Source organism: Takifugu rubripes, chromosome 2 (genome assembly GCF_901000725.2).
Source record: "Takifugu rubripes chromosome 2, fTakRub1.2, whole genome shotgun sequence".
In the NCBI taxonomy this organism is placed as follows: Eukaryota; Metazoa; Chordata; class Actinopteri; order Tetraodontiformes; family Tetraodontidae; genus Takifugu; species Takifugu rubripes.
The window spans coordinates 10,387,941-10,407,104 of record NC_042286.1 but is presented as its reverse complement, the minus strand read 5'-3'; the positions used below and the strand labels follow the sequence as shown (position 1 = coordinate 10,407,104).

General features: G+C 48.0%; 1 long non-coding RNA gene across 1 annotated transcript; it reads left to right on the top strand.

Moving 5' to 3' along the window:
* The first annotated feature begins 7,767 nt into the window (after nt 1-7,767).
* On the top strand, nt 7,768-15,778 carry LOC115248876 (uncharacterized). Its single transcript, XR_003887596.1, has 3 exons — nt 7,768-7,806; nt 8,545-8,747; nt 12,013-15,778. It is a non-coding gene; the product is annotated as an uncharacterized lncRNA (long non-coding RNA).
* The last annotated feature ends 3,386 nt before the right edge of the window (nt 15,779-19,164 follow it).

Here is a 19,164-nt window from a genome sequence, read left to right as displayed (position 1 = left end):
AATGCAGCTCGTGTGAGAATATGTGCCGGACTATCAGCGCCGCCGCTGTTGACGTCTTCCCTGACTAACAGGCCCTTTTCTTTTCCATGGATTAGGCAATCTGACTTCACTTTGGTCCATTAGCAGGGTCACGTAATGCTGCCCGGAGGTCACCGCGCCCATGTGACCCCCCCCCTCCTTGGCGCGCCTTGACCTGGTCCATCGGACCCAGGTACGCATGCATTGTGCTTGGAGAGAGCGAATGACTGGATTTTCTACCAGGCTGCTTCACTTGGATGAATAATTCAGGGTTGTGGCCCTGACACCATCTTCTGTTACAGTCTTTTCGCATCGGGCTCACGGTAAATGTGAAAGTGTCCCCAAAAACCCCTCCGAGGATTTCATCGCTGAGCTGGATGGTTGATCCACGAAGACGTAAACATCCAAACTTCACGGGTTTGAGGCGCACGCGCCTGCTGACCACTTCCTCTGTGTGGGCTCATGCCTGCGACGAGCAGGGAGAGATGGTGCTGTCTGAGGTCACCCAATGATTACTGGGCCCCGCGGGAGGGGCCAAATGACTTTGTTTACTTTTCTCCCACGACAAATAAGCGCTGAACCGCTGATCCAAGACCTGCGACAGCTTCAAATCTGAAAACGCGCCAGTTCTGTTCATCTGTCTTTGGTCGTCACGAATCACGACAGACTGATTTTACGTGTCGTTTCACAGCTTGGTGACAATGACATTGCGGGTTTTTTTGGTTTGTTTTTTGTACGTTTTATAGCTCCTGAAATATTCAGGAGCTTCTCCCGTTTCAGCTGGCCTGTGTCCTGGAGCCGGACAAACAAGTGCTGGGATAATTATCTGCACACCGGCCTTAAGTACAAATTGAACAGACTGACGCTTGAAAGGACCCGCTGAAGCACATCAGTTACAGGAATTCCAGCACCTGTGCATACAGAGATCGATAAATAACATTATAAGATACAATCACACGCACAAATAAGAAGTGAGAGTGCTTCCCCGTCTGGAGGCCGTCAAACCAAAGTTATATTTGATGTCCAACCTCAGACAGTTTACACCTGAGCAGAGTGACATCATGATGACTCTGAGCTGATAAGGATCAAACCGCGGCGCGAGGACAGAGGATTAGACTCCGTTTGCTTTTCCGCTCTTTGAACCAGAAGAGGCCAACCAAAAAAGGGACCTTACATGAAAGGACCGACTTGCTGAGAAAGCAGAGATTTGGGGGCCGCTAAAGCTCATCAAAGAGTTACTCCGACAGCACACGCCTCTTTTTCAAATGTCTGCTGTAGGTTGGGGAGGAGGTGGGCAGCAGGGAGGGAACCGGCCCTGTTTTCACTTTGTAGTTCTTTTTGCCTTTTTTTTGACGCGTCTGTCCGGCAGCTAAGGTAAAGGCCCCGTCCCTCCCTGCATAGCTTGCGGATAAGAGGAGTGTAATTAAATATGAATGCAAAGTGTTTGGCTGGAACCCAGCAGCGGACACCAGATCCAGCCGAGGCCCACGGGCAGCATAATTAGCAGCTGGTGATAGACGCCATTAATGGCGCTTTTCCACACGATGCCAGCAGGCCTCGCCGGTCCTCCACACAGCAGCAATCCCCAGTTAATTAAGTCACAAAGACGAGAAATCCAGACAAAGTGGCTCATCTAAGCCGGAGCGATTGCAATCAATTTTCTAAAATGTTAAATGATCAGCGTTGATTAAAGGTTGAAGCGATGTGTACGTTCTTTCCGTCTGGTTTTATCACCGCCTCTGGGGGATTCATGTTGAAAGCGTGATGAAAATCCCGTGGAAAACAATATCAGCATTTCAAAGCGCCGAAGGAGCAGTGTGACCTTAATGGTGGAGAAAACCCTTTGCACGCCGAAGGGCCGCGTCGGCTCTGAGTGCTCTTCGGATTGTCATACAGCGGCTCGTGAAGATTGACTCGCTCGCGCTGAGCGGTCTCCGAGACGCCGTCCTCGGCTGTGGACACCGCTGTGCTGAATCTCTTCAGAACGGGAGAGAGAGACGTGTCCACAGCTGTTTGGGCCTGCCTGCTTTGAGGTGCCCGGGCTTTAATGTGGAGCAGATTAAACAAAGTGCCTTATGAGGGCTGGTCAGCTCTCCATTCTGAAGCTGCGTGCATGTTTGTGCACGGATATTCCTGCTGTTGCTTCACGTGGACGCCGGCGTCCTCTGAGCATCGAGCAGAGCAGCTTGACATGTCGGTCAATCTCATTAAATGGAGCCCAGAGTTGTGCAGACAGCTCTTTGCCCAGGAATAGCCAAGGGGCAAAATATGAGAGAGGGCCAAAGACAACCTCCTGACTTCAGATCGATTCCAACAGCCGAACATAGCATCACCTGCCGTCTGCGAGTGGCTCAAAACTGCAGCACGCCGTGCAGGCTACATCACGCCGCACGCAGGGAAGATCTGCAGTTGGCAGTTCAACAAAGGGTTACGCATCGCGCCAGCCGGCACACAGGAACCTTAAGATCCCAGGTCTCTGCTTGCTACTGACCGCAGGAATGAAATGAACTTTTGCTTTGAGAACCTTTTATGATTCTGGTGGCATCGGCCCTTTTTTATGGAGTAATCTGCTGAGCTGGAAACATCCCTGGAGGCTGGACAGACTGGTGAGGAGGACCAGCTCTGTCCTGTGCTGCTCCCTGGACTCTGTGGGAGACAGTGGGGTGGGAGGTGGGGAGTGGGGGGGGGGGTGATATCCATGTAGGAGAACCTGTCCCACCCCCTCCAGGACACTCTGACAGAGCAGGGCAGCTCCTTCAGTGAAAGGCCGCTCCACCCATGCTGTGTAAGGGAGAGAGCCTACTCCTGCCTACAACTATCAGACTCTACAATAAGGACATTGAAAGCGGAGCATTTAAGTTTAACCTGTACAAGGATACACACTTGTTCACTAAAGCATGTTAAACACCGCATAAGAAGAACTGTTGCTCTATAGCTGTATAACTATAAAAAGAGCACTATAGCTCTTCTGTCGTGCCTACAGTTGCATTCTCTGTCATCTCATCCCTTTAAAGATGCACATTCACCTCTGTGCTTTCTTTGACTGCTCTTGTTTTTGTTTGCCCTTTACCCCGTAACTGTATGCTGTGCTGCTGCAACACTGCAAATTCCCCCAGTGTGGTGGATAAAGGACAATATCTTATCTTATCTTTTGTTTACTCATCATTCTAGCAACCATCAGTTGTTCTGTTGTGCATATTTATGCTGTATCAATAGGTGTTGCATCTGCATCTCCTCCAACACATTATTGGTTCCTGTATGTATCAGAAATATGATGTTGATATGGAAACATACATTTGGGTTTTTAAAGGGGTCAGAAATTTTGTGTTCTTTTGATTTATACAGAAACTTAACTTAAATACGCTAATGAGGCTCAAAGGCTTCAAAATAGCATTTACGACCGCTGAACTGGATGGATGATAAGAACTAATTTTCTGGGTCACTGATCTTAAAATGAACAACAGTTGACTTTGAATGTGGCTATAAACTCAGCTTCCTGTGGAGACAACCTCCAGCTATCAGTGATGTCAGCTTCTTCTGTCTGATTATGCTTTGTTGATCCAGCTCATGTCCCCTTAAGTTCAGGGAAAAGCAAGTGAGTGACACAAAATAGAAGTATACAACATGGCTCTGGATCTTCGGGGGTTTTTCTTTGGCTCGGTTTGACATGAGAAGTGCCAGAGAAGACAGGACTTCAACCCCCTCACCCTGTTTCTTTATCGGGTCACTGCTCCAGGATGATCTCTGCCATTGGGTCAGTGTGCCACGCATGTCTCCTCTGACTGGCTCACATCAGGATGCAGTTGCCATGGAAAATGTCCAATTGAAGCAAATGAGTACCCCTCCTCCCATCTCTCAGTTTCCAGGCAGAACTTGCGCGCTGTTTGGTGGAAAACACGCGATGTGAGTTTGTGTGTGCGCGCGCGGTGGATGCACGTGCACATAAATGTATGGCAAGTGACATATTAAATAGAGAGGAGGGAGAGCTTTTTTTTAAGGTTACAGAGAAAGTAGGGCGTTTCATTGTGCAGCCATGTGTGTTGGTGCATACATGAGCATATGCACACATGGTTCTCCTGCAAGTGTGTGCGGGTAAGCACGCGCCGCTCTTCGAAAACAGCCTTCTGATGTAACACAAACTGATGCCTGCCTCCTCTCTCAGGGTTCTCCCAGGTTTCCCTGGGAACTTATTTGTGAACACTTCTCTGCAGTGGGAAAGAAGGTCGAATCAGTTTGCAAAGAGACACACAATGACCTTTAACAATCACAGGGTTCTCTGCAAAGAAATTGTAAAGGCATGCACTTAGACACAAAGCCACAACCCACACACTGATTGACGTGGCACAATTAGTTAACAATGTTTTGTATTTATAATTTATGCTGTTGTGTGGTGAGAGATGCGCTGGATTTATTCATATCCATTATTTATTTATAAAGGTGTGGCTTTGGGATCCACTGAGAGCTACTTTATACTGTAGCCTAATGCTCCTGATTTCTGCAGCTTGTCTCTAATGCTGATCTGTCAGCACTTTGTGTGGTTGAGTTAAACATGAGGTCATCACCGCGTGCGCATTTAGTTTTAATTAGGTATATTTCAGAACGTTTGAATTATTAACAGTCAAACACGAAGGGCCAAATTTAATCCAGCACCATGACCTTTTTGACACGACTGCTCTTTTTGTTCGTCTTGATTTTGGCCTTTCTTTTGTCAAGCTCTCCGCACCTATTGTTGTTTACGGCGGTCAGTCATGCAAGAACTGATCAGGTTCCCATGTCACAGCGAGCAAGGAAAACTAATCCCCCTCATCTGCAGTGCATCCGCACCTCTTTGCAGAAGGTGCAGGTGCACTAAACTTTGAAGGTTTTCCAGTTCAGTAAGACAACTGTGGCATGTGACTTCCCACATGACTCAGTAGTGGGAACACCACCGCAGCTGGAGGAGAGGCAGTGTGAACCAGGCGTTGGGGGCAGGGTGGTGGACTGTGAGAGAATGCAGAGGGTCAGCTATGGCTCCAGCTGGCCAAGGGTTTATTGATTGCCCCAAGGGAGCAAGAGGGCAGCTCACTAGTACTGCTCTGGAAAAAATGTTAATTTACAAGTAGAAAAAAAATCAAGAGTTTAGCAAAACAAACATTTTATTATAACAGATTACTATTAAAAAATAAGCATTACTATTGGCACGTAAGTAGAATTATTGCATGGGTAGCAGCAACGGTGGTCTAATGCTATTACTATGCAATTTGCAGGTGCTTATGCAGCATGTACAATATGTAGATTTTTTTTAAAAGCTGTCACCAAGTCATTAATCTGTCCTATATTTATTTCATTAACAAAAATATTCATGGAATCTGACAATGTGACAGTAATACAAAGCTTCACGAAAAATAATAACAAGGGCAACTTGGAAAAAATAGGTAAAGGTGACGCACATTTACCTTAGTGCTCCTTGAACTAGATTTATCACAATAATAACAACAAATAAATGTTATCATCAGCTGTTATTGGTGTTATTTATAACTATTGCCTTATCTAATCGAGTATGCAGCTATTTTTTTCTTTGTTTAGGGTGACAGCCGCTCGTCACACATAGAACCGCGGAACAGCGGCAGGTCTCGTGCTACTGGGAATTTCCCGTCCACGTGTCTAAATACACGACACAGAGGGCGGGATAACAACAAAGTCGCTGATTGGCTACAACGCCTGTATGTCAATATGTATTAAAGGGAAATGATGCCCTGGCGCAGAGCGACTCGCGGTACTTTGCCGTCATAAAAGCCTGCGCCTTTAAGCTTCGTTTATTTACCAGGTTTTTAGCGCCACGCCCGCATGGGCGGAGTCATCTCGGAGCTGACGTCGGCAGAATGAAATCGGCTTGTTGCAGTTTTTCCCGCAGAATGGAAGTAGCCGTGGAGGTGATACGGACTAAAGCCGACTGACTTACCAGGATACCGCACCAGTTTTCTTCTTCTTTTTAAAAGAAAAAATCCCAAAAAAAAATCAGTGAGATCAAGAGCGCAGTTTCAACGAAAACCATCTCAGCTGTAAGTCCTGGGGGGGGGGAGAAACAGCACATTTTATTTTTTGCCGGTTCGTCTGTGGCGTCAACACGAAGCGCCGCTGGGAAGAAAGACACAAACAACGATTCGTCGCTGAAACAGCTGGACCGAAGTTGTATCGACACTTGACGTATTTGATAATATCATACTCGATAAGATTTTCTTTTTTTTTTTAAATAACAAAACTCTTTTTTCCGTGGTGACACACTGACGAGATTTAGGAATTAGCTTACCGGCTTTCCCGGTTTAAAGCTCCGTCGGTCGCCCGGCGGTTGTTTCTGCCCTTCACTGAAATGTGGCGACATCAGTTTTCACCAGAGTTAAATAATACGCGCATGTAAACACACCATTTACACAAGTTGTGTAATAATATTCCATCTTTTTTAGTTTTTCTTGAAAACAATCGAACTATAAATGGACAAAAGATAGCACATTTGACAGATACGCTTGTATTTCACTTTTTAAAAACGTTTAAAAAGAAGGCGATAATAAACTAATAACGTGAGTTGGTGGGTTTAAGTGCAGGCCGGAGCCCGAGGCTGGGTTATCGGGTCATTTTAGGCCCTGTTGTGGCTCCTCTGGTACGGTGCGGTGCTGATGGGACGCTCGGGTCCGAAAGTGTGTCACCAGAGCCCGACGTCCGTCTCTTTTGTTCGAGTGTTGCAGCAGGGGGAGCCACAACACGCAGCTGGAGCCTGGGGGAGAGTTCAGAAAGGGGCGTCCGGAGGAACAGCTTGTGTCTGTTTTGTTCCAGATCGTGACTCTTTATTCCTCTAAAACAAGGCACTTGGTGTTTTATTTTTTTTTAATTGTCATATATATATAATAAACTGTAAGGTCTGGGCAGGCTAGAGCCAGATTCTTGTGCTTATGCAGTGAGGGAATGAAAACTCCAAGAGTTGATTAGTTGACTGACCAGGCCGGGAAGAGGGGTTTGGATTTCGGACATACACTGTCATTAACTTATCTTGTGCCACCTCATTTGGAAAATGTGGTGCTAGAGTAACCCTTTATTACAACTTGGTAATGACTTTGGCTGCCCTCGGTGATGCATTTTGACTCTCACCCAATTTCGCTAACTCTTTGACCCACCGCATGATTCGAGGGTTTGCATGGTGAACGGCTCTATTTGCGCATGACTGTTTATTCTGCTTGTTCTGACACTGCCTTCAAATGGCGCGTAAATTGAATTTGTCCTAAACATATATGATCGCGCAGCCAGGAGAGATTTCACCTCAGTTAACCGAGTCGACCGACGTATTTGTGTAAAAAGCGGCTCTGCTGAGTCTTTTAACCACAGTCAGTCGTGTGGTTTTATCATTGAGAAAAGCAGTTACTTGTCATGAGCTGAGCTCTTCACCACAGGCACTTTTTCTCCTCTCCAGTGTGGTTTTATTGATTTGAGGGCAGTCTATATCAAACACACGCTAGTGTATGATTATATTGAAATGTTTGGAAGAATTAAAGCCTATAAACCATTAAAATGGTGCAAAAATATTGTGATGGCTAACATTGATCTCTCTGTGTTTTTGCATAGGCTGCTCATTTTATAGTGCCCCCGTATGGACGATGAGAGGATGATGTATTTCAGCCAGACCCTTACAGCTGGCGCACCACATTCCAGGAGATAAAGTGCGAGGACCGGGGCACGCAGACACCTGGCCCGACCCTGGCACCGCACAGCGGCATGCTTCCTGTGGAGTCGCAGAAGAGCCCAGACTACTCTTCTACGGTGAGGCCGGCGACACGCTTCATTGCACCAGAGAACGGGGAACAATGGCTCTGTGCGTGATAACCAGGGTTGTAAAACTTGAGCTCGAAACTGTGGCGAGAGTTACCTTGTGAAACTGGTAACAGTGTCGCCACACTGATCTCATCATTGGCGCCTGACAGTCGTGATCTCTGTGGTTTTTATGGTCTGTGTGGAGTGTGCCCAGCTGCTTTGCAATTCAAAAGGCGCCACGCTGACATTGGGAGTGCGACGACATGGCCGAGCACTCACCTGCAGCAGCAGAAGACCGTCTACTGAACAGTCTGAGTGACAGCAAAACTACACTGCTGCCATAAAAAGCAATAATTCCACAGTAGCTCAGAGACACCCGACTAACCTCAGATTGGTGTCATCTGTTTTCCTTTCATCATAAAAGTATCAGTCTCATAAAAATGTTCAACTCTAACCAGGTAAAGTTCTGAACATTGAAATGTTATTGACAAGGTCTCTGGCTTGCAAATGCCGTGCAGATGTTAGTGCTTTTCAGGCTTGGTGGTTAATGAAACTCATTTCTAACCAGACGTCCTCAGGACTCAAACGTGCGCGGCCACAGTTAGGCAGCTCCCTGCTAACTGTTACATCACAGGAGTCGCTGAAAATCACAGTGAAAAGAAAAGCCACCGCGCGAGCTTTCATGACTGCTCTTTCCTTGAGCCCTGCCAGACCAGAATAATAAGCCTCGCCTCTGACACCCGACAGGCAACGCAGGTTTTCGATTGCACTTCCCCGCACGCTTCGAGGTTCTCGGGGATCGAGGAGTGAGGCGGCGAGACACCGGAGGGGCGCCCAACGGGATGGAGCCGCTGCCCCAGCATGGTCCTGTGGTGCGCAGCACGGAGGCTTGCATTGGCCAGAAGCTCCAGCTGATTGGGGATCAGTTTCATCGGGAACGCGTTCAATTGGTGAGGCAGTAACTGTGCAACCTGCGGACTCCTGAAAACTTGGTTGACACGTGCACCTGCTAAATCTCTGCATTAGAAGCGCCTGGCCTCTCTTCCTCATGCCATGCTCTGCGTGAGGAACAGAGCTGTAGAACCTCCCCCTTATTAAAGTCATGTGGAGCATTTTAAACAGTTTTTATTTCCCATGCTAGAAAAAGAAAACATTTTTGAAGCTTTATTAACTTTGCTGGAGTCTGTTCCCACTATTCTCTAAGTGTTTATTTTAAAGAGACTCTTTCTGAGCCAGGAAAGCCCTTCCCCCACCTCCAGGCCCTCCCCCTGCGTCCTCTCTCTTCCTGTTTATTTCTCTCACTCTCTCTCTTTCTCTCGTCTCCTCTCCCCCGTTTCCTCAGTGTGCTGTTGGAGGCTGTGGTGCGGAGGATGTCTGGCCTCCAACAATACCGCGCTCACGCTCACATTGTCCACTTGTCCACGTCTGTGCGCCGCTCGCTTTTTCTTTGATTGTTACGAGAAAAATATACAAAGCACAGAAGTCTGAGTTTCACGTTGCACAAGTGGCTCAGCAGTGGAACAGACATTTTCCCTCACACAGACTTATAAACACACTAAACAGACATATTGTTGTATCTGAAAAAAACAAGCGGTAGGGGTAGTAGCGGGTGAGTGTGCTGTAACCCAAAACCAAACATCTGAACCCTTGTGGGGGGGAGGGTAAATGTGGTTCTCAAGAGTCACCAGTCAGCCCCTTTCACCCACAGGAGACAAGTAAATAAGTGGTCTGCAGATGTAGGCAGGGGATGGGTTCCATAATGAGGGCGTGAGCTCGTATATGAGGGAAAGACATTTTAACCCAAACCCAGTCACGTTTATCTTCACTCGTTCAGGCGGGATCAGATTTTCTCATACACTTATCAGGTTATTTATACTCAACATGACTCATGTATTATGACAGTCAACCAGACAGACGGGAGTTTTGCTGTAACGTGTGCGGCTGGGGCCCAATGACGCACGACAGATGCAGACCCGGGTTTGAGGATGAGGAAGTGGCTTGTGTTTTTTCTTTTTTTTTTTTTTCCCTTCTTTTTTTGAAACGGTTGGGTAAACAGCAGAGAGGGCAGTCGGGGCAAGAACGCGCTGTGAGGTCACATCCTGAAGCTGCAACTGGCTGGACACTAGTCCACCAAAACGCCGGCGAACAGAGCGACGCTTACACCTGCAGCGCAAGCGGAGCAGGACTTTTTTAACGCCGAGACCGGCTTGACCAGTGTTAGCGCTTCCTGTTCCAGTGCACCGTGACTAACGTGCTGCCAATGTGCTTGTTTTTGATTTCAACCTCAGTTTGAAACCCCCCCACCCCCCCCACCCCCACCCCCACCCCCCCATTGTAGCAGCACTGTCAGGCCCCGTTCCTGTTCCCTTCTGTCAGGGGTTGATTGCAGCTATTCAGCAGAGACACTTGTTCCTCAGCCCTCCAAGAGCCTTCGCCTGCCACCCACTTGATGGATTTGGGAGCGATGAGGCTGTGAGTGTTCTCCATGGGGGCCCGTGGGCCTCCGGCAATGAGGGGGATTAGGTAGCGAAGGAGCACTGGTGGATGCTGACAGATAAATTGCTCTTCAGTCAGAGAGGGCCGGAGGGGAAGCGGAGGTCCCCGGAGGATGCCTGACAGGAGCCAGCCCACCATTTGAGACATGTCACAATGGGAAGAGGACGGCCCTGCTCAGACGAGCAGAGTTAAGTTTCATCCTCCGAGTTTTTTTTTTTATGACTCCTGATACTTAAAATGAGAGCTGTTGTACATTGCCTCTGTGTGTGTGTGTCTGCACACACATCAGGTTCGTTCCTTATCTTTTCACTCGGCACACGCTCACTCCTTTCAGCACTTGTGGATGGGGAAGAATGTAGTCATACTGGAAACAAAAACATACTGGAGAGGAGCCCAGAGATATTTACTTTTCGTTTCACGACCTGTCACGGTTGTAGTTCACGGCGAGGTGCATTTGTGCAACTTTTTATTATCTAATACTCTTTGGCTGTCTGTTGTCTCTCTGCGGCGCATAATCCAGAAGTCCTCGCTATGGGGGCCTGAGCTGTTTGCTTAGGAGATAAGGCAGATCTCTGCTGCAGCTTCTTGGACGGAGAGACCACAGGGGACACCGATAAAGCACGTCAGGCTGGTGTCTGAGTGACAACACCGAGCATCTGGTTAAACTCCGCTGCCGGCTAAATTAAGAACCGGAGCCATATTTTGACAGTTGGTGCTGTGACTCGTGACCGAGACGCGGCGCGACCTGTGCACGGCTGTCCTATCAAGAGGGTGAAAGGTCAAAGTTACAGACAGAGTAAATTTGTTCATGGGGAGATTAGCTGGTTCTCAAGCAGCTTTTAGTTACTCTCTAAGTTTATAGCCTGATAAATCAGCTAATGCCAGTCAAAATATTGGCACAATATACAGATTACTGCACCTATCTATTTCTATTTAATCTCGTCTGTAGCAAGAGAAACTGAGTGTTTTCTGATAAAGGAATTAAGGCATGGCTTTGTTTACCCAGTTTAGCCAAGCTGGCTGCCAGCTCACCCGCCTTTGGCTTTATAGAAATACTGTCTGTGTTTACATGAAGCAGACCTTATAATTATTGTCCTTCACAAGACACCTTCAGACAGCTGAGATATGTCCCACTGAGAACGTCTTGTCAGGACTGCAGGCTTAATAATTCAACTTTTCTGGACATTAGATTATTCTCTATGTGAGATCCTTGTGTAACACTGCACACAAGCTAATGGGAGGAACCCAGCGGCTGGTAACTGGGTCAGAATCAAGACATTAGACCCATGTAAATCTGCCTTTAAATATTCCAACCTCTTCAATCCCGTTTGGTCCAGTTATCTTATCTCTGCTCCTCAATAGCACAGATAGCTTTATTCACAATCCCGGGACAGTCTCCTGCCGCACGCGGCCTTGAAAGGTCTTGCAGAAGCGTGACCGTACAGATGCGTGTATGATTCACCTCCGCTCAAAGGGACGCCAGTCTGCCTCCTGTTGTTGTGGACAGACGCAGACTGTTTTGAAAATATCGGCATTGTTCTGGTGTCTGGTTTTGTCTTGCCGTCTACTCAGTTGACCCCTTCCAGCGCGGTCGCCGTCGGCGTGCATCTCAGCAGAACACAAATAAAGCTCACAACAAACCCAAACAGCCCGCCGGTTTATTCTTTCAGGAGAGCGCTCTTTAACCTGTGCACGTTCTGTCCTTATTTGTTGTTGCAGTATCAGCGAAACCAAAGGAACCAGGGCCCGCTGTGGTGGCGCCTGGGCACCGCTCTGCTCAGCCTTCTGTTTGACAGGGGCTTCGTCGCTGGAGGAGGAGGAGCGGGGCGGAGGTGAGGGGAGGGTGGAGGGGTCTCCTCCTCTGCTTTCTTCGTCTCCTGAGGAACGGGACTCTTAAAGGCACTGTTGAATCTAACACGGGTTTTTGGGGGAGAAAAACAAAATGGAGACAAAAAGTCACCGCGGGCGGAGACAACCAAGTTTTATACAAGGTCGTGTGCTTCTCTGTTTCAAAGAAGATGCCACGGCGCTCCACGTTTCCTCTACAGGACATTGTTCTTATTTTGGTATACGTGTGGTGTAGTAGTTTTGTACAGTACATTGTTCTCATTCAATATTTTGCACTTCTGACATGTATCTATCTCTCATGACCTCCACTGACCCTGGGAATGCCTTATACTACGTATTCTGCCAGAATGAGTATTGAGAAACCTTCACAGGAAAGATGAGATGTTTAAGGAATCCCTCGGTGACCAGACCGGTTCAAAAGCTCCAAAGAGGCAACGTCCGTATTTGTTTTTCACCTTTTCTTAAACATGCGCCGGTGTGAAATCATCCCTCAGTATCAGCTCCAGCAACGCGGATCTGAGGATCAAACGCGCCCCGTTGTTCTTAGACGAAGCCTTCTGGGCTTGTGTGCTACATATCAAACAGAGCAAGCATCAGGGAGCAGTGTGAAGATACAACCAGTATCTGGCAGTCAAGTATTCTAATTGGGAAAATGTTAATCTTTGCAATAATTGGGAAAGAAAATCAGTGGGAAGCACGTTCGGCAGTTGAATGAATCAATTTTATTGTTCCTCGAGACTTCAACACTGAATCTTTTGTGCCTTATCCAAAGATTCTTGGTTCCTGTCTGAGATGAAGCACACTGAAGAACTGGGAAAAGCTCCCAAAATGAATTTAAATGACGGTCCGAATGATTTCTGCTGGTCACCTGTGGACTTAAGATCAAAGCACACTCCTAAAACCACCTAACAAAACGCCTTTTAAGGCAAAGCAAGATTCTCTGTATCGAAATCGGGCCTCACTTTCCGCTCTTTCCTTTTCTGTGCATGTTTCACCTGCTTGTTTTCAGACCTCCATGCCCTTGAAGTGGAACTGTGGATCCACTGTTTTTGCACTAGACGTAGACCCTTCAGGAGCTCAGATTGTTACTTCTGAAGGTTTTCAACTCAAAGGTTTTCAACTGTTTTCTTGCCACAGCATTTCACTCTCACGTCCAAGAAAAATAATCAATGTTAAAATCTGACTGACGGCAGTCTGGAATCTGGATCAACCTTGGGTTCTGGAAATGCAATGCACCAGCGTTCCATTAGAAGTCAAACAGAACCACATGGCTGTATTAAAAGGTTAATCAGTTTGTGAAACAGATCTTCTCAGGCTACTTGTACTGGCTTTCACATCGTTTTTATATTCTGCTGGGTGGTCTCACGCTGCCTTTGGTGCTGGGATTCAGATTTGGCACATTTTCACACACCGACACGCAAACAATAGTGAAAACAACTGTAAATGTAGCTGAAATATGAATATGTTTAAAGACACTGTTAAAGATGCTGTTTTTGCTGATGTCAGGCCAACCTTTGGACCCGAGGAGCAGTACATATCAGGGGTCTGCACCTACTGGCTCCTAAAAATCCAACGTATTATCACTGCAGAGTTGGGCTTTCCTCTGGTTTTCTTCAGGATGTCTCAGGGATGAACTGTGTGGGCTACTGGTAAACCTTGAGAATCAGGAGGAGGGCAGCGTCTTCACCCGTTTCCTTTCGTGACGAACCCCTTCGAGGGAGTTTGTCCACTCTGACTTCAGTTAAAGAAAAGGGCCAACATCTCCAACACTCACAGACCTGCACACATTGGTACAGTTTTGAGGGAGGGGCCCGAGGCTGACCTGCTGTGGTGGTGACGGGGGTCTACTGGCATGTAGAAGTAGGCGTGAGGTGCACTGAAATGGTTGTGGTTGGAGTTTCCTGCGGATCCTGAATGCTGAGCCAGTCCCCCGTAGCTCCCCCGCCCCCACCGCCGACTCGCCTTCCTCTCCTTCATCACATGGGTATCGTCGATTTGGCTCATTTTTTCCCCCCCTTTGTAATTTATTTTTTTACCCTCCTTATTTATTTTTGTACATTTGCTCATTTCTACTGTATACGCTTGTGTGCAATTCTCTCGTGTAATATTTGGGTCCCTATGTATTCTCCTGTGGTAGAACCTGCTTGGAGCGCCGCTCACCTCCAACCCTGCCCGTGCAGTACCGCTCACCCTGCTGTCCCATGAATGAAATCTGTACTGGTTTATGCAGAACGCCTCCTGTGGTCACGTTTGCACAGTGTTGTTGTTGTTGTTTTGCCACGATTCACTTCATATAATCTTAGCATCACTGCCCAGCCTCCAAATACAACTGTTTTCAAACTTAGGGTAACTGCATTTGTTAAAATGGAATCCCCACCTTCCAAGTTTGCATGAGCTTAATAAGTAGCTCCTGGGCCAAGGATCCACTAAGGATCTCTGACGGCGGGAGCCGAACCGATGAGTAGATTCTGAAGAAAACACAGCCGCTTTAATGCGGGTTAGCCTTTAAACAGGATGTGACCGTTTCTTTAGAACGACTGCGTCATCGCCTGGTGTCGGCTGTTACTAAAGATAGACGCGACACCTCAAAAACGCAGAAATGTTGCCTTCACGCCGGTCACAGGGCGTTGCTATGTATGGCTCATTCTTAAACCCCGATCAATGTCTTCTAATCAGTATGCACTGGAAAGTACTTTGTGTAGATCCCTCCTCTGTTGTGTGTTTGTATAGCATGTGCTCTGGATCCTAGCCTGGAGCGACACGTGTCAGATGTGCGCTTGTGCGTCGGCCGCGGAGGTTTGATGGGTCGGAAAGGGAAACAAGCCACCGTGGTGCCCTGTATAATAATTTTGTTAGAACGAGGTTCCTAAGGAGGATCCCTGCACTGGGACATGTTTTACGGAAACCGTCAGTGTCTTGAATTTTGTAGTCCACTTTATATCAATTTGAAGCTGTTTTTCTTTATTTTTGAGGAAGGTTTTGGTTTTAATCCTTTTCTTTTTTTTAAAAAAAATGATAACATTTTTTCTTCATGGTCTTTCTTAACTTTTTAAAAATGTATTTTCCTAAGAAAAGGGTCTGCTTTTATAAGACAGTTCGTTCTTGTTAAATATTTTTTACCGCGGGGTAGGATCGTTTCGAAGTCCATGAGATCGAGGGCATTTTTTTTTTTTTTTCACGGGAAAAAAAAATGAACTTGCAACATTCCTTGCACATCCCACCGTGGTGTATAAACAAAACCTGGTGAATTTGTTCATTTGATCCAGTCGTCGTGGTGACCGCTCCCTCTTTGCATCGCCGATAACGTGTACATGTGTTTGTAAAACCCTGGAATATGCCTTTAACTGCTCAGTTTTAACAAAGTCTTGATTATCACACGCTCTCTGTTGTACCAAGAAACGAGACCCAGCGAAAATGTAGCATTTTTGTAAACATTGACTGTGTGTTTTCGAGACTCTACTGTGCACTCAATTTTGTGTTTGTATAAAATTTTTGCTCGTTGATATAATATGGAAGTAAAGACAATTTGTTATGTAGTGCAATACGCTGTACAGCTTTGCTCTATGAATCTTTTTTTTCCCCTGGATTTCTTGTTGTTTATTGGTACTTTTTTTCAATAAAATGTTATTGAAGGCGTGGAGTCGATTTTGAAAACTGTTATTTTAAGGGGATCATGTGGTGAAAATAAGCCTCTGCGGGATGAGGCGAGGGCAGTCTGATAAGTGGAGCTGGTCAGAGCTCCACGGATTCAGTGAAAGCAGCCAAGCCTCCCTAATAACTCGTTCTTCACGCACGTACGCATGCACAAGCACGGCGAGTGAATGACGGCTTCAAAACAAGACCGCGGGGCAGGCGGATGAAATGTCGGGTGGCGCTAACACGCCTACCTCTGGTGTTGGAAAAAGATTTTGGAAAGGATTTTCCAATTTCTGCCCCAATGTTTTTCAGCGGAGCCGCACTTTTCTCCCTCGGGGCCGGTGCGTCTTGTTCCCCCATTGTTGTCGAGGACGTCAACACCTGACTCACCTGTTTGGTGAAAACCTGTCTATACACCCCGGCACCCTCCCCCCAACGCACATGAGGACGAGGTTGGAACACGGGGACCGCCTCAGTCTTGGGTTTTGCACAACTCTTCAGCACTTCCCTCATCCTTTAGCTCAGGTCGCTTCAGTCTAGGCCTGTATGAGTTAATTAACAGGGCTGTTTATACAACTGTCAAAATACGTAACGATCATGTGCGGAGGCGTCGGTTATGGCCGTGCGAAGAGGATTGACCAACGCAGCCGTGTGCCAAAGGATGTCCCCTGCCTCCTTTGCTGTTTACCTCTTCTTCACGGCTGCTGAACCCTCTCCTTTACCCTCTGCACTTTAATGGGGAGAGCATTGGCTTCCCCCGGCCTCCGAACAATGGCTCCTCTGTTCCATCAGCCTGGCCGCCAGCTGAAAGAGACACCCATTAGAGAAGCGCCTATCTCTGGGGTCAGGCTCCGGGGTCGCGCACAAGTACGGCTCTTGTTTATGTCCGTAAAGCCAACCAAAACACGGCAGCCCACGATGCTAACTCCTCTCCGGCCGCCTCTCGGGCAGATCGAGGAGCTTCTGCCAAAGTCGGAAGAGTGCAACAAACTGAACCACCACCTTCGGTTTGTTTATCTCACTCTCCCAAAGCGCCGTGTCATTAAATAAATAAAGCATCTGCATTAGCGGGAATCCCAGCAAACTGGCTTTGACAGGCAGCTCAGCACCTGCTGCTCTGCATCAGCAGCCTCGCGTTCTCCCCCCAGCCGTGAGAGCGCCTCGAGTGGCTCCTCGCACAGAAAGGCAATTACTTAATTATCACCTGCGAGCTCAACCCCATTACAGAGACTGGAGATTTAATGGCAGCAAACAGCAGCTAGCTGCTATTCAGAGCAGAAGAATAAGGAGCAGATAAAGCTTCACACACAGTAGGGACGAGGTAAGGTTTCTGAAAACACTGACCAAACAAGCAGAGGATGAGATCACCCTCCACCTGACAAGAACAATAAATGATTCATACGGCTCTGCTTTTCCAACGTGGAGTACTTGGCCATAAAATGCTGCTGCTCGGCCTGTCTTCTGTATGTGTTGCTTCTTTTTTTATTAATAAAAGTTGCTGTTTTTAAAACCATCATGGGAAACAGAAGAGGGCCAAACACTGAGCTCCTGGGGGCGACAGCCCGACTATGGATGTGGATGATGTCACGAGTGTGAAAAGGCTCAGCTGAGGCCGCGGGAACGTCCCCGCGTTTCAAACAGGAGAAGTTACTGAACACCCTCCATTCTTCCCTCTTCTTCCTCCATCTTTGCACACATCTGGCGCTCCGGGGGGGGGGGATTGGTTGTCATGGGAATCTGCGTGAAGGAGAAGCTGAGCTGACAGTGTTGGGGGGGGGGGGGTTACTCAGCTGGACGTGTCATCGGCACAGCAGACTCAGTAACCAGACCCCCCTCCTGCTCGCTTTGCTGTGACTGAACACAGCTGACCTCCTCTGGCACAACCCCCCCCCCCCCCTCACACCCACTCCAGCCTCTGTGCGATTCTCCACCACTTGTCGAGAGATTCATCTGTTAACGTCTCTTGGGGTTAATGCTGGACGGGTTCACCTTCCGCGGCCGGACGGACCGACCTGGAGAACTCAGCCGCTTTCCTTTCCCCAGCAGAGGTTGGGCAATCCCTTTGTTTACCAAGCCAGTAGAGCGCCGCGCTCTTTGTGGAGTAGCAGTCACTCCCGGCCTCGCAGCTGTGACACACACACACGCACGCACACACGTGCGCACCACTGAAATCTCTGACTCACAAACACTAGCAGTATCCTGTGGTCAAGGGGAGGGATCTCAATCTCCCAAGCACATGAACCTGTTGAACTTGTCCTCTCCATCTCGTGCTGTCTGTGTTTCCCCCCCCCCCCCCCCCCCCCCCTCATACCGCTTTTTCAAACTTTTATCACTTTTCCAAAAATCTTCAGAGCACTCCCTGCACCATTTGGACCCAATTAGGAGATACACCCTGCAAAACCTGCGTTGCGGCAGGCGGACGTCGCTCCCCATGTGTGAAAATCCATGCCGTGGCTGTGAATGACAAGCCGGGCCTAATTATGATGGGGGTGTCACTCAATAGAGAGTGCATAAACAAGCGGGGTCATTGTTGGGAACTAATTGGCAGGAAAAGGGTTCCTGCAGATAGATAAAAATAAGCAGCCGCTGTGGTTTCCTGAGGACTCGTGAGGAGTCCTGTGTGCTGCCGCGGCCTGCGGTGCGCAGTAATGAGAGAAGAGCTCGCCTGATGCCCAGTTTCCACACCACACCGCCTTTGTGAGGAGGCTGCTGGACAAAGCCACCAGAAAGCCGGTCCCTTTGGCTGTTTTCGGTTTATTTCTGCGCGCAGCAGCCCGACGGAGCTGCGCAGACGTCGAGGCAGGCGGCGGGCTCGATTAGCACGCTTCACCTTGATAAGAGCGCGGGGGGAGGGATGAGAGTGAGGAAGAAAAACAACTAGTTGAACAGGGGTGGGGCTAAGAGGAAATCATGTGTGCGCCTGTGTGTGTGTGTGTGTGTGTGTGTCAGCTCACGCCATGCACCTCCTCCAAACAGTAACAACTGCAAAAACACTGGCTGGAGTGTTAAACTCGGAGCAGTTTTTCCGAGCTCATGTTTCACAACAGAGCCCTTCTCCCCCTCCCTCCCTCCTCCCTCCTTCTTTCTTTCTTTCTCTCAGACTCTTTTATTTTTTCACTCGCCTCCAACCATCCCCCCACTTCCCTCCTTCTCCTTCACTTCTTTTTTTTTCACTTATTGGCCCTATTTTTTTTTTTGCTACACTCCCTCGCTATCTGTATGTATATCACTCACGCGCAGAAAACCTCCTCCCACCTCCGCCTTTACATACGTTCACTCTTGCCTGGACCCCCTCCCCCCGTGCTTGTTGCCGAGTGACAGTGCTGATTTACTCCACGCCTGGCTGACAGCCAGCTCATCTCTGACAATTGCGTGAGCGTCGAGGGC